General features: G+C 37.2%; 3 long non-coding RNA genes across 3 annotated transcripts; all 3 read left to right on the top strand.

Moving 5' to 3' along the window:
• The first annotated feature begins 1069 nt into the window (after window positions 1-1069).
• On the top strand, window positions 1070-1757 carry LOC147723003 (uncharacterized). The gene is made up of 3 exons (XR_015310055.1): window positions 1070-1142; window positions 1229-1294; window positions 1379-1757. It is a non-coding gene; the product is annotated as an uncharacterized LOC147723003 (long non-coding RNA).
• Window positions 1758-9792: 8035 nt separating this feature from the next.
• LOC147723002 (uncharacterized) lies at window positions 9793-10965 on the top strand. Its single transcript, XR_015310053.1, has 4 exons — window positions 9793-9911; window positions 10460-10536; window positions 10672-10769; window positions 10872-10965. It is a non-coding gene; the product is annotated as an uncharacterized LOC147723002 (long non-coding RNA).
• Window positions 10966-11094: 129 nt separating this feature from the next.
• On the top strand, window positions 11095-11756 carry LOC147723001 (uncharacterized). Its single transcript, XR_015310054.1, has 2 exons — window positions 11095-11166; window positions 11512-11756. It is a non-coding gene; the product is annotated as an uncharacterized LOC147723001 (long non-coding RNA).
• The last annotated feature ends 504 nt before the right edge of the window (window positions 11757-12260 follow it).

Genomic DNA, 12260 nt, shown 5'->3' with positions numbered 1-12260 from the left:
AGATCCAGGAATGTCAGAGATTTTGTGGTACGTTCCCTGTTAGGAACCCCACCAGCACCCACGATTCACAGCTTATGGAATCTACCAGAACTAGTGGGCCACTTTAAATGCACCAAATGCAAAGCCTGTCCAATGTGTTTGGAGAGCAAACAAATGCAGTACAACGGACTCACAATAGAGTTTAAGTCACTGACCAACTGTAACTCGAGCGGGGTGATCTATGCCATCCTGTGTCCCTGTGACCTTATGTATATCGGTCAGACACAGCAGAAAATAAAAAATCGCATTTTTCAACACTGCAGCCGTATTCGCTGTTCTACTCAAGGGGCCCCTTTGGTAGATCATTTCATTGAAAAAAACCACTTGCCTGAATCCATTCGCTGGGTGGTCATTGAAAAAATCTCCCTGGGCCCACGGGGGGGAAATTTGAATACGATTCTGGATATAAGGGAATGCAAATGGATGCAAATGTTTCAGACAATAACCAATGGGCTAAATGAACTTGAGGCCAACTTCTCGCAGATGGCGGGACTGAATCCTGAATAAGACCATGGGACATTTCCTACTTACTTACTGCATCTGTCATTCTCAGTAATGTGTTTACATAACTGTTACGTCCAGGAATTGGCTATTGGGCCGCAAATGTTGCGCTGTTATTTTTGTTTGGTCTTTTACATGTTAAAATTTTATATGAAATTTTATATATTACTGTTCCTCTGACCAATGCTCACATTTGGATATTTTTGCCGTGATTTAGTACTAACTCGTACACAGGCTCCTTTCTGATCCACTTTTAGCTCTTTCGAGACGCTCCCTCCAACATGATGACAAGCCTCGTCCCTGATTGGACCCGCGAGTCGGGCCCCTTTTTCCATTAGTTACTGGCATTGAGCGCCTGCACCGCGAGCTCACTCGGATGCAGGACGCTGACGGTGATACAGCACGGCGGTGCGTTCCCGTTTTTCAGGTAACTTTCAGCCCAACGAATGTGACCATCCGTCACTACTCATTATATGCGGCATCACGACCAGACCGCCGATGCTAAAATACCATTCCCTTCTTTTTACAGTTTTAAAGCTATATTGACACATCGAGGATCGATTCACCAATGCCCATTGGCTGTGTGTTAGTCTACATGCCAAGTAAGTCCCTCCTTTTTAAACCCCCGACCTTTCTTTATTATTATTGTATGTCAGGGCCCTGATGGCACCTTTCAACTATTTTCCAGCACACTGTGGAGCTCGAGGAAGCCCAGATTTCCCAAACGGAACATTTGATGGCCGTTTTTGACGACGTAGGTAACCACCCACGTCTTTCTGTATACTATCACTTTTCTCACCATATAAATATTAAATCTCGTGTCACAATTATTTTGTAGGCTCTCCATTTTTCTTCCTGATGAAGACCCCACCATGAGGCTCTGAACCAGCCCTTTAGCGTAAACAGGGGTCGAAACGTAGAACTACGCCTTCACTTACACACCATAGGAACCAACTAAACGATGGACTATTGTTCCCTATGTGTGATGTGACTTTGGGAACCTTTGCTCATTAACCTGCTAGTAGAGGTTTTTCAAGTGTCGATTTGGATGTAACCACTTTGTCACCATACCTTTACCTGTCCCTTTCACTTACCCACTCACTCTCCCTCCCCTTCTTTCTGAGAGCACGTCCGATGAATATCTTATGTATTGCTTTAAGTACATGTGGATACTACAACATGTTTTTCAAATTTTGGCTGCTTTTGGATCAAATCTGACCGTGCATGATTAATAATGCCAAAATGTCTATAAATGAATAATTTACTTTTTCTCTTCGATTCATCCTTTTTTTTAAAAACAACTCCATGGTGAGTGTGTGTTTGTTGGAAATCATTTAATACTGTTTCAACTCAGACCAAACTTTATTTATACTAAGAACTGCTCAGGGCCCCATGAGGAACGCTTTCCATTTAAAAAGGGAAAAATAACATCAAAGACACTAAAATGCCTTCTAAATATGACCCCAAACAACCCATGAAGCTCTAACACTACATATCCTGAAATTTAATTCATTTCAAAATTCGTTTTTAAACACAGCATATAAATCAATTGTATACCTGCATTCATGAAGAAATAACTAAAAATGTCCTTGAGACACATGAAAGTGTTTTCTGGAATGCCCTAGCACCATTTTTGGGACACTATTAACATGGCTAGGTAACTCCCATAATCAAAATCTAAATTTGCCAAGCACAAGTGGGAGCGTATTTACAAGACACTTGCCCCATGAGGAACACTTTACATTTTAAAAGGAAAACATAACATCTTAGACACTCAAATACCTTATAAATATGGCCCAAAACAACCTATGAAGCTCTAGCAGTAAATATCCAGAAATGTAATTGATTTCTGAAATCGTTTTTAAAAGCAACATATCTGTTTCAGCTTACATAACAGACCATGAAATGGCCTCCATGTATTACAATATCTTGTGTTACTGCATGCCAGAATGTTACACCAAATATGCAATTATAATTTCTCTATGAAACTAATTCTATTAGTATATAACTAGAGACAAAACCACATTTTAAAAACACAGCTTTCTTCATCATTTTCTCCTTAAATCATACTATTCTCTATCTAAATTAAATAAATCTTTTCTCACCTTAGCAAATATTTTTTGAGTTTTGAAAACAGTCTCAGAAATACACCAAATTGTCTTCAGCAGAAGAAAAAGGATGCACTCCAATGGCTGCAGCTATTGAAAGCACAGAAATACAGATATTCTTTTCACATATCTCACATATTAGCCAATCATACCTCTTCCCTCACTTTTTTCAAATCAAAACCCTTCCCCCCTCTGCCCTGTCTGCTTTGTTTCCATAGCAACCACCTCCTGGAAGACCTCTCATGTTTGCAAATTCACACAACAATGTTTCAATTGAACTCTGAACTCTCAGTGCACCTGCGTATCCAGTGCAATCTTTCATTAATTGTTTCTTCCTTGACCATTCAAATTACATCTTTCAAAGAACACATCCATGCACCCTAACTTTCTGTTTTCAGAAATGGAAATGCACCAATCACTGCTAATGAATCATTAGCATTGTAAATCCACAGTTTTTTTTCTTTAGAAACTCCTACTGTTTCAACTGCCCTTTCATTACCACACTTCATCTGACTGCAGAACAACCTTCTTCCACCATGTTTAACGTCTGGATTGTTGGACATAGTTACATCCACTGGGCTCAAAGGTATGCTGAGAGCAGAAATTTACACAACCTCAATTTACAAGATGTGGAAATTAACTGGTTGGGCCAAAGAGGATTAAAATGTCACCAATTGATACCATTGGTGAAAACCTTTATGCATTTGCCAAAACCTGACCTGTTAATAGTGCACTGTGGAGGTAATGATTTGGGCACTTTGACAGGGGTAGGTCTGGAAATGCTTTTAAAGGACACCTTGGAGCAATTAATGGCACTTTTTCCTCAAACTGCCTTGGTATATTCCAATATATGCCAAAGACAGAAATGGAGGTGGTCCAACCAATTTTGTCCACAAATTGAGAAAGCGAGGAAGCATGTAAACAAATCTGTTTCAGCTTACATGAGAGACCATGGAATGGGCTCTCTGTACAACAATAACTTGCGTTACTACATGCAAGATATCTACAGAGGAGATGGAGTTCACTTCTCAGATGAGGGCAACAGAATTTTCATTCTAAATTTAAGACTGTGCATTGGTACCTACTTATAAGTACCTAAATGTACCATAAACCCAAAAGCTCTTCTCAGAGCTACCCTACATCTGATCACTCACAATTATTATTTTTCTCTAACTTTTTTCACTAATTTTCCACAAAATTCGCTCCCCGGAGCGCTACCCGGTTCGCTAACCGAAAGCTAACCTCGCGGAATTTTTTAAAAAAAAGTTTTTTTTTCCGCACATATAAGCCTCCTCAGCCACGCTCAGAAAACCTAGGGGGTCAAGATAAGTCTACCATGACCCCTTCTACCCATTCTAAACATTATTTGCCCTCCATCTTGTATCTTAATGCGAACGAAACACAAAATGGTGGACTCCCGTGACGCTTAAGGTTCGCTAACCGGGCAGCTTCCCGGAAAGCGGTCCTAAAAAAAGGTGGGAAAGTAATTTACAGAAAAACGACTAGAGACACTCTCACCAAATATAGATTAGCTCATACTACATAACAATCCCTTCCATTCTCACAAATTTCATTGAAATTCCATTTAGCCATTTAGCCTGTAGACCTCTCCAAGTACCGTGAGGTAAATTACTTCACAAAACACATCTGAATTGTTGGAATTGACAACCAATGAAAATGTTACTTTCATTTTCTACTTTTATTACCTGACATTTGATTGGTTATATACCTGTATATATATAAAGGGAGAGAAGGAAACACAGCCATTTTGACTACTACTTCTTGTTGTACCTCCTATTTCAAAAGCTTCAAAAAACTTCAACTTCTTTGTGAAGGTAAGTTATAATTTAATATATTGTGCACTATGACTTAATATAGTAGACTTTTTCTGCTAGATATACACTATCCCTCTGTAGTAGTAATGTATTTAGATAGACTTCTCTGTTATAGTTATCAATGGAGTAAGGCTTGTCTTGGTTAAATCACATACACTTTTTTATAGTCCTATTTCCACTCTCATACTATACACTGCCAAAAGATAAATTCACTGATAAAAACTGCCTATCTAAAATTAATCCCAACAGTGCCCTATCTCTACTAATATATATTTTCTTATTCAAAATTTCAGGCAAAATGGAAGGCGAACAACAAGTTTCATTTTCGATTGAACTGAAGGAGAGCAGCCAAGACAAACTTGATGACTTTATGGATGACAGTAGAGACCACGAACTTCTACAATGTGTTGAAGCAGTAGACAACTTGCTTCAAAATGAAAAACAATTACACCCTATAATAAATTATGACATTTCTGACAATGAAATGTTAGAAAATTTAATAAAGTATGAAACACAATCATAATAAAAAAAAAAAATAAACAAAGAAAACAAAAAAAAACAAGAAAAACAACAAACAATTAACATACAGTATTAGAAAAGTCTTTCATTCTTTTATCCATAAAGTTCGCTGCCCAGAAAGCTATCCGGTTCGCGAACTTGGCGCTTACCACGCAAAAAAAAATTTTTTTTTTTGGACCCTCCTAGGCCCTTTTAAAACCTCCACATAAAACCTAGGGGGTCAACGAGGATCTACTATGCCCCCTTATGGTAATTTCCCCCTTTGTTTTGGCTTCCTCTTGTCTCTCGATCCTACCGAGAGACAAGATGGCGGCCGCTCCGGACTGTTTAGAATGTTGACAGACACCGGAGGGCCAATCAGCTTCTCATCGCAAAGTTCCGTTACGCGAAAGGTTCGCTAACCGGATAGCTGCCCGGAGCGCTGTTACAGATATATATCTTGAATTAAACGTTAATTTCTCAAAATCCACTGAAGCACATATATTGAGACCTAGCAAAGGCACATCGGGCTAACAGTCCCTACAATTTTGCCAAGTTTCGTGGAAATCCATTCAGCCGTTCGGGCTAAAAGTGAGTCCAACCGCCCTATGGAAATTAACATGTGAAAAACGCGTTTTGGGACCCCCCTTTTTTCCCGGCCCCCCCTTGACGAACCCCCCCCAAATTTTCAGGAGCTGCTCAGAAACAAAATGTGCCATTTTCCTGAAAATTTCAGCCGATTCCGTCCACAAACGCCAAAGTTATTAGACATAGAATTTTCAAAAGTCCCATAGGAAAAAAATCCTAACTATATATACCTACTGGCGACCGCCAGTAGGTAATATATATATATATATATATATATATATATATATATATATATATATATATATATATATATATATATATATATATATATATATATATATATATATATATATATATTCACTTAAAAAAACATAGGTTTCACACATGTTATAGTTAGCTGGACATTTCACTCATACAAAACCATTGAAATTCCCCAGTTATAGTTAGTTCAGCTAACTATAACTTGGGCGCCCGCAATGCACTGCTTATGACGTCACATCTTACATCACTTATGACATGGTCAGTGACATCACTCATGACATCACTGATGACATCTCAAATGACATCACTGATGACATCACTGATGACATCATCCAGTGAATGTTTGTCTTTCTGAAAAATAAATATTTTTTATATATGTATCTCTAAAGGATGATGGAAGAATAAATGGGTAAATAAGTGTCTAAATAGATGGTTTTTTTGTAAAATTGATTGTATAACTGACTTAATAATTGTATCTTAGTGAATACATGTATTAGCGAGTAATGTTTAAATATTTAAATAACTATATCAGTGTCTCACTTTGTGTATAAGTGGCTGCATGGGTTGGTGAGTAGCTACATGAGTGTGTATATGGGTTATTAGTTTGTTTTTTGAATATCAGTATGAGTGTCTGTATGGTTCGGTGGGGGATATTACCGAGCGTATGGATGCATGAATGAGTGACTCACTGTTTGTATTTTTTTTTAAGACAGCATGTGTGTAGGACTGTATGGGTGGATGAGTGTGTGTATGGGTGTGTTAATGAGTAAATAACTATCTCAATAGTGTCTTTATGAGTAAGTACATATGTTTTAAACTAGTATATGTGAGTATTGATGTATATAAGTGAGTATATGTGAGAGTGAGAGATTGGAAGAGTTCCTGTATAAATAAGTATGTGTTTCTATAAGTGATTGTTTAAGAGAGTAAGTGTGTGTACGTTTCTGTTGAAGTAAAGTGCAGTGGTGTGTGTATAGCTGTATATGCAAGTAAATGGATGTTTGTTTATTTGCATGTGTGAGTATGTGCGTGAGTAACTCTATGGATTAGTATCGGTGTGTAACAGGATGTACAGGTGTATGAATGCATATGATGAGTGAGTACATGTATGAGTGACTATATAGAACTGTTGGTGAATGAGTGGATGTGTATGTAGATTTTGGAATTACTGAATAGGTTGTTGTAACTGGCATTGGTATCTCCATTGTTTTGAAATTTTTAGTTTCTATTTTTGAATGTGTTTATCAAAGGTTATATTACGCTGAGAGGAGGTCTGCCACTCTTTCACAAGGATGATGTCATCAGTGATGTCATTTGAGATGTCATCAGTGATGTCATCATTGATGTCACTGACCATGTCATGAGTGATGTAATATGTGACATCATCAGCAGTGCATTGCGGGCACGTTAGTTATAGTTAGCCGAACTAATTATAACTGGGGAATTTCAATGGTTTTGTATGAGTGAAATGTCCAGCTAACTATAACATGTGTGCAACCTATGGTTTTTTCAGTGAATATATATATATATGTATATATATTACAAGAACTGACATGTCTACTATATTTGACATCATTTCACAATACAAATGTGTTTTGAAAACAACAATAATTGACATACTACTTCTACGCTAACAACATAACAAACAAACTCATGTGACATTCTTGCAGGCCCTCCCCACCAACAGAGTAGTCTGCAGACATTATTATCTGAGTAGAGAGGAAAAAGCATGCCATCAAGTTTGAGGTCTACAGGTCCCAAATTACAGACTTATGAATTACCAATGATCAAATCTATCAAACAATGTGAATATAATGTATTTGAGGTATCTGTATTGGTCATAAGAACAGGCTATTGGACACATGTGATCACAATATGGGTAAGGGGACCATTTTGGGAAAGGCGTCAATATGGATTCATACTCAGTCCAAATAGTTACCACATTTTCTATCATCGTCATATAATTTACCAACCCTTCGTCCTATGTCACTAATTTTGCTATGTCAAAATGTAACCTGTGTATATAGTCTCCTATTGCCCTTTCATATATATATACAAGGTGAGCAAACCTTTTTTGTCTTGTCTTGCATTAGTTTTCCTACTCCATGAGCTAGTGTCAGAACCATCCATATGCAGTTGGTCATGTATGAATTCGATCATTTAGTCAATTGTAGCTTCATCTGCCAAATCTGGCAGGCTCTAAAAACAAGTTCCAATAGAGCAGAGGGTACCGGTATCCCCTAACCAATACCTAAATGAAGGGGGAGGGTTTCGACGTAAGTTGTTATTCCATTAATAAATATGTAACATCCTCTATGTTCATGCTTAAAAGCCACTTAATACCAATCCCCTCCCCCAAAAAAAGAAAGAGGGTATTATGCCCAGATCCTATGTCAGCATATCTGTTTGATATAATTTTAAACATCCACAATATAGAATGGACATATAGTTAAGTCCCCAAGAGAGTACCACATGCTTCAACAACCCAAGATACTTTACTGCACTTTGACAGTTACCACCCTCGGGCACAAAAAGAAGGAATCCCTTTCAGCCAATTTCTCCGTTTACGGCGGAATTGCTCAAACATCACCGACTATGATATACAAGCTAAAGTCCTCAAAGCTAAGTTCTTAGCAAGAGGATACCCTCATAGGTTGGTCCGCACATCATTTAAGCGGGCGCGCTTTTATGATAGAGATTCCCTTCTAACACCTAAAATTAAGCAAAACAAAAACCAACTGATATGCATAACCAGACATTCCACCCTAAATAGCACAGTGAGGCATATAATAATGACAAACTGGCATATCCTAAATAGCAGCTCAGAAAATAACACTAGTTTACCTAAACCCATTTTTGCACAGAGAAGAAATAAAAATATCAAAGATATAGTAACCCACTCTAGATTTACAGAGAGTCACTTAATGTGTCAGAGAACCATAGATGGAAGTACCCCAGTGACAGGCACCTACACTTGTAACTCATGCATAGCATGCGCTTCAGCCATAGTGGGTCCTAATATTGAGTATCAGGGGTTTACTATTAAACCAACAAAAATGTCCAACTGTAAGAGCAAAAACGTAATCTATCTACTCCTATGCCCACGCGGGCTAGGATACGTAGGAGAGACATCTAGATCCCTTGCAACAAGATTAACCGAACATCGCTCGGCTATCCGAACACAAAAAATTAATGCACCGCTGGTGAAGCACTATCTAGACTTCCAACATAAACACACTGATATTCGGTGGTATATCATAGAAAACTGTAATCATGCAAACATCGCAAACACAGAGCAATTTCGCAAAAAACGCGAAGTGTATTGGATTTTCCGTCTGGCATCATACCCCAATGGTTTGAACAATTAAATACCGGGGGAAAACGCAATAAGATACAACACCTAAATAGGGAGTCCCAATCTAAGTATATATACCCCCGAGTAATTTCACCTGGCAAATCTGTGAACTCTCAGATAAATAGATTAGTACAAATCTGTAACCGAACCAATACAAGTAACCTTAAGTTGCTATCAGGTAGCCATCACAAATAACAAAATAAAATACATATATCTCTCTTGATAGCTTCATATGAGTTATAAACACTGCTAATCAAAATATAACTCCATAAAAAAAAAAAGACAACATACGATCTTCTATCTTTTGTCTATAATCAGAGGAAAACAAAATATAAGCAACCGTGAGTTACAGATATTTTGCTTAACTAGGCTTTAAAACGCATGCATTATTCAGTCATGTAATATGGTTTTTTAAAAAAAAGATTAGTGATGATATCTTCGATAAAGACAGAATACACAGTCTTTTGTCAGTATCCACAGAACTGAACTCACAATACACTCCAATATGGCTACTAGCATAGTCCATCAACTATTTTTATAATGGAGACGTGCTCCACCATGTCATCCATGAGCCACCGTACCTGGACCATGTCACAACAGGGAGGCGGAGAGACAAATTAAACTAAGATTCGCGCCTTTTTTGTAAATATAAATAAGGTGAGCATTAAGGGAAACATGATACCGCAACAGACCCCCATTTGAGGCCACGACAACAGACACGATCAGGTAAGAGACTAAGCAGGCTCATTAGGAAAAGCTGCGCAGATAGAGATAGACGCTTTAATTTACATGAAGCCATCGTTAAATGAGGCTTTCTGTACCTCCGTTGATAGTTTCCCCGCACTGCAAGCGAGGTTAAAGATCACTGTTTAAACTAGATAACCCACGCTATAAATCAGCAACTATGAAATACCAATCCCTCACGAACGTATAGGGTGTAAAAATAAGATAGAAATCTGATACTTTATATAACGTCGGTGCAACAATAGTTTGTTATCACGCTTGAAACCAAGGAGCTTTAACTCTTAACATCGAACATGATAATTAATCATTCTTGATGTTAAATACTGGAAATCCAAGAGTCCACTTGTTAAACTATACATGGCCATTATTTAAATAAAAAATGTTAGAAATAAAGCCATGTCTCCCTGTGTGTATATACACAAAAGGTACAGAGCATTTCACTAACTTCGATAGGGCACGGTATGGTGCATAGGAGTATTAAAATTACAACTAATTAATATGACGCTCTGTTTTTTTTCTGTTCTGTTTAGACATCAAACCAAGGAATAGGAGGTCATCTATGCCCCTATCCACCTGTATTGGGAACCTAGAGCTATCAAACCATAAGGTATTATCTGAGTCCAATTTTTGCTTGTTCCGTCGATGTCATATTTTATTTAAGAGAAAGAACCACTTAATTAGGTTTGTCTATTAGTTGTGATTAACTTCGAGATTCTAGCCTCACCATACCCTGCATTTATAGGTTCAACCCAAGGCATCGCCAAGTGTAAATCGTTACCTTCTAATTTTGGCTGACTACAGATGCATTATCGCACATGAAACATAATCATCCAAACCACGGTCAGTATATATTAAGGTATCAACCATTAAGATAGTACTATAGGTTTGTTTAAACAAAACAACCAGTCATAAAGCCTAACAGTAACATATTATGTTCTGCAGTGTGCATCTCTTGAAACTAACACCACAAGCCGAAAGTCTACAGATCAACACATCTCGCATGTTGACTCAAAGAATATAGAGAAATAAATTAAAGTCACGGATTTCTATCCATAAGGTAACCATCACAAACATGTACCTCTATACCAAATAAATAGCGCACACACATCCTGATTATTACATCTGCATTTTTCTCTCTCTGTTTACCTTGTATTAAAGGACACGACATTATTTCCAAAGATTTGCCTACAGAGATAGAACTTAGACCCAGATTGATCTGCTAACACAATCATTTAGGGTAAGAACTTGACGAGAAGTGTTATGAAAGATAAGTTCCTTAGCTATACCCAACTATAAGATCCTTATATTTCGAATTATATATGTTAGGACCCTATAGAGACTCATAACATACCCCTTCCCTTATAGACATATTGATCCAGGAGTAAAGTTATAGTCGTCATCTAAAAATGTTCAAAAACAGAATTTAATCTATACCTCAATATGTCGCAGCCAGCATTCTGAGTAATGTACTCCAAAGCCTCATGTAGTTAATGAATGTAGCCTATAGTCTGTAAATGTAGTGCACACAAACTGTAATCATATGCTCTGTACACAGTTGTAAATATATTTTATTTCTTTTTAGAAATATCAAGTGGTTCTCCAGAAGAAGGCGTGAATACGCCGAAACGCGCGTAGAGACATACCATTAACTCCACTTGCTTGGTCTTTTTATTTGTTTTTTAACATATGTGTATAAACTGAAACTATTGTCATTTATAATATTGTAATTTGTAACATCCATGAGAAATGAATTATATGATTTTTTAACTATGTCAGCGATCTAAATAAATATTTTGTGTATTTTTAATAAATGAATCATGAACATCACTTTTTTCTACTGTTAATATTTTGATGTGCACTACATTAGATGTTCTATGTTGTTTGGCTACAACAATTGATGTTTCACAGTACCTGCTATCCCCTCAGGACATATTAGTTGCCTAGGATAAGTTATTTATATAATAATCAAGTTTGAGGTCTACAGGTCCCAAATTACAGACTTATGAATTACCAATGATCAAATCTATCAAACAATGTGAATATAATGTATTTGAGGTATCCGTATTGGTCATAAGAACAGGCTATTGGACACATGTGATCACAATATGGGTAAGGGGACCATTTTGGGAAAGGCGTCAATATGGATTCATACTCAGTCCAAATAGTTACCACATTTTCTTTCATCGTCATATAATTTACCAACCCTCCTTCCTATGTCACTAATTTTGCTATGTCAAAATGTAACCTGTGTATATAGTCTCCTATTGCCCTTTCATATATATATACAAGGTGAGCAAACCTTTTTTGTCTTGTCTTGCATTAGTTTTCCTA

This window comes from Lissotriton vulgaris, chromosome 4_1 (assembly GCF_964263255.1).
Source record: "Lissotriton vulgaris chromosome 4_1, aLisVul1.2, whole genome shotgun sequence".
In the NCBI taxonomy this organism is placed as follows: Eukaryota; Metazoa; Chordata; class Amphibia; order Caudata; family Salamandridae; genus Lissotriton; species Lissotriton vulgaris.
This window is presented reverse-complemented; position numbering and strand designations above follow the sequence as displayed.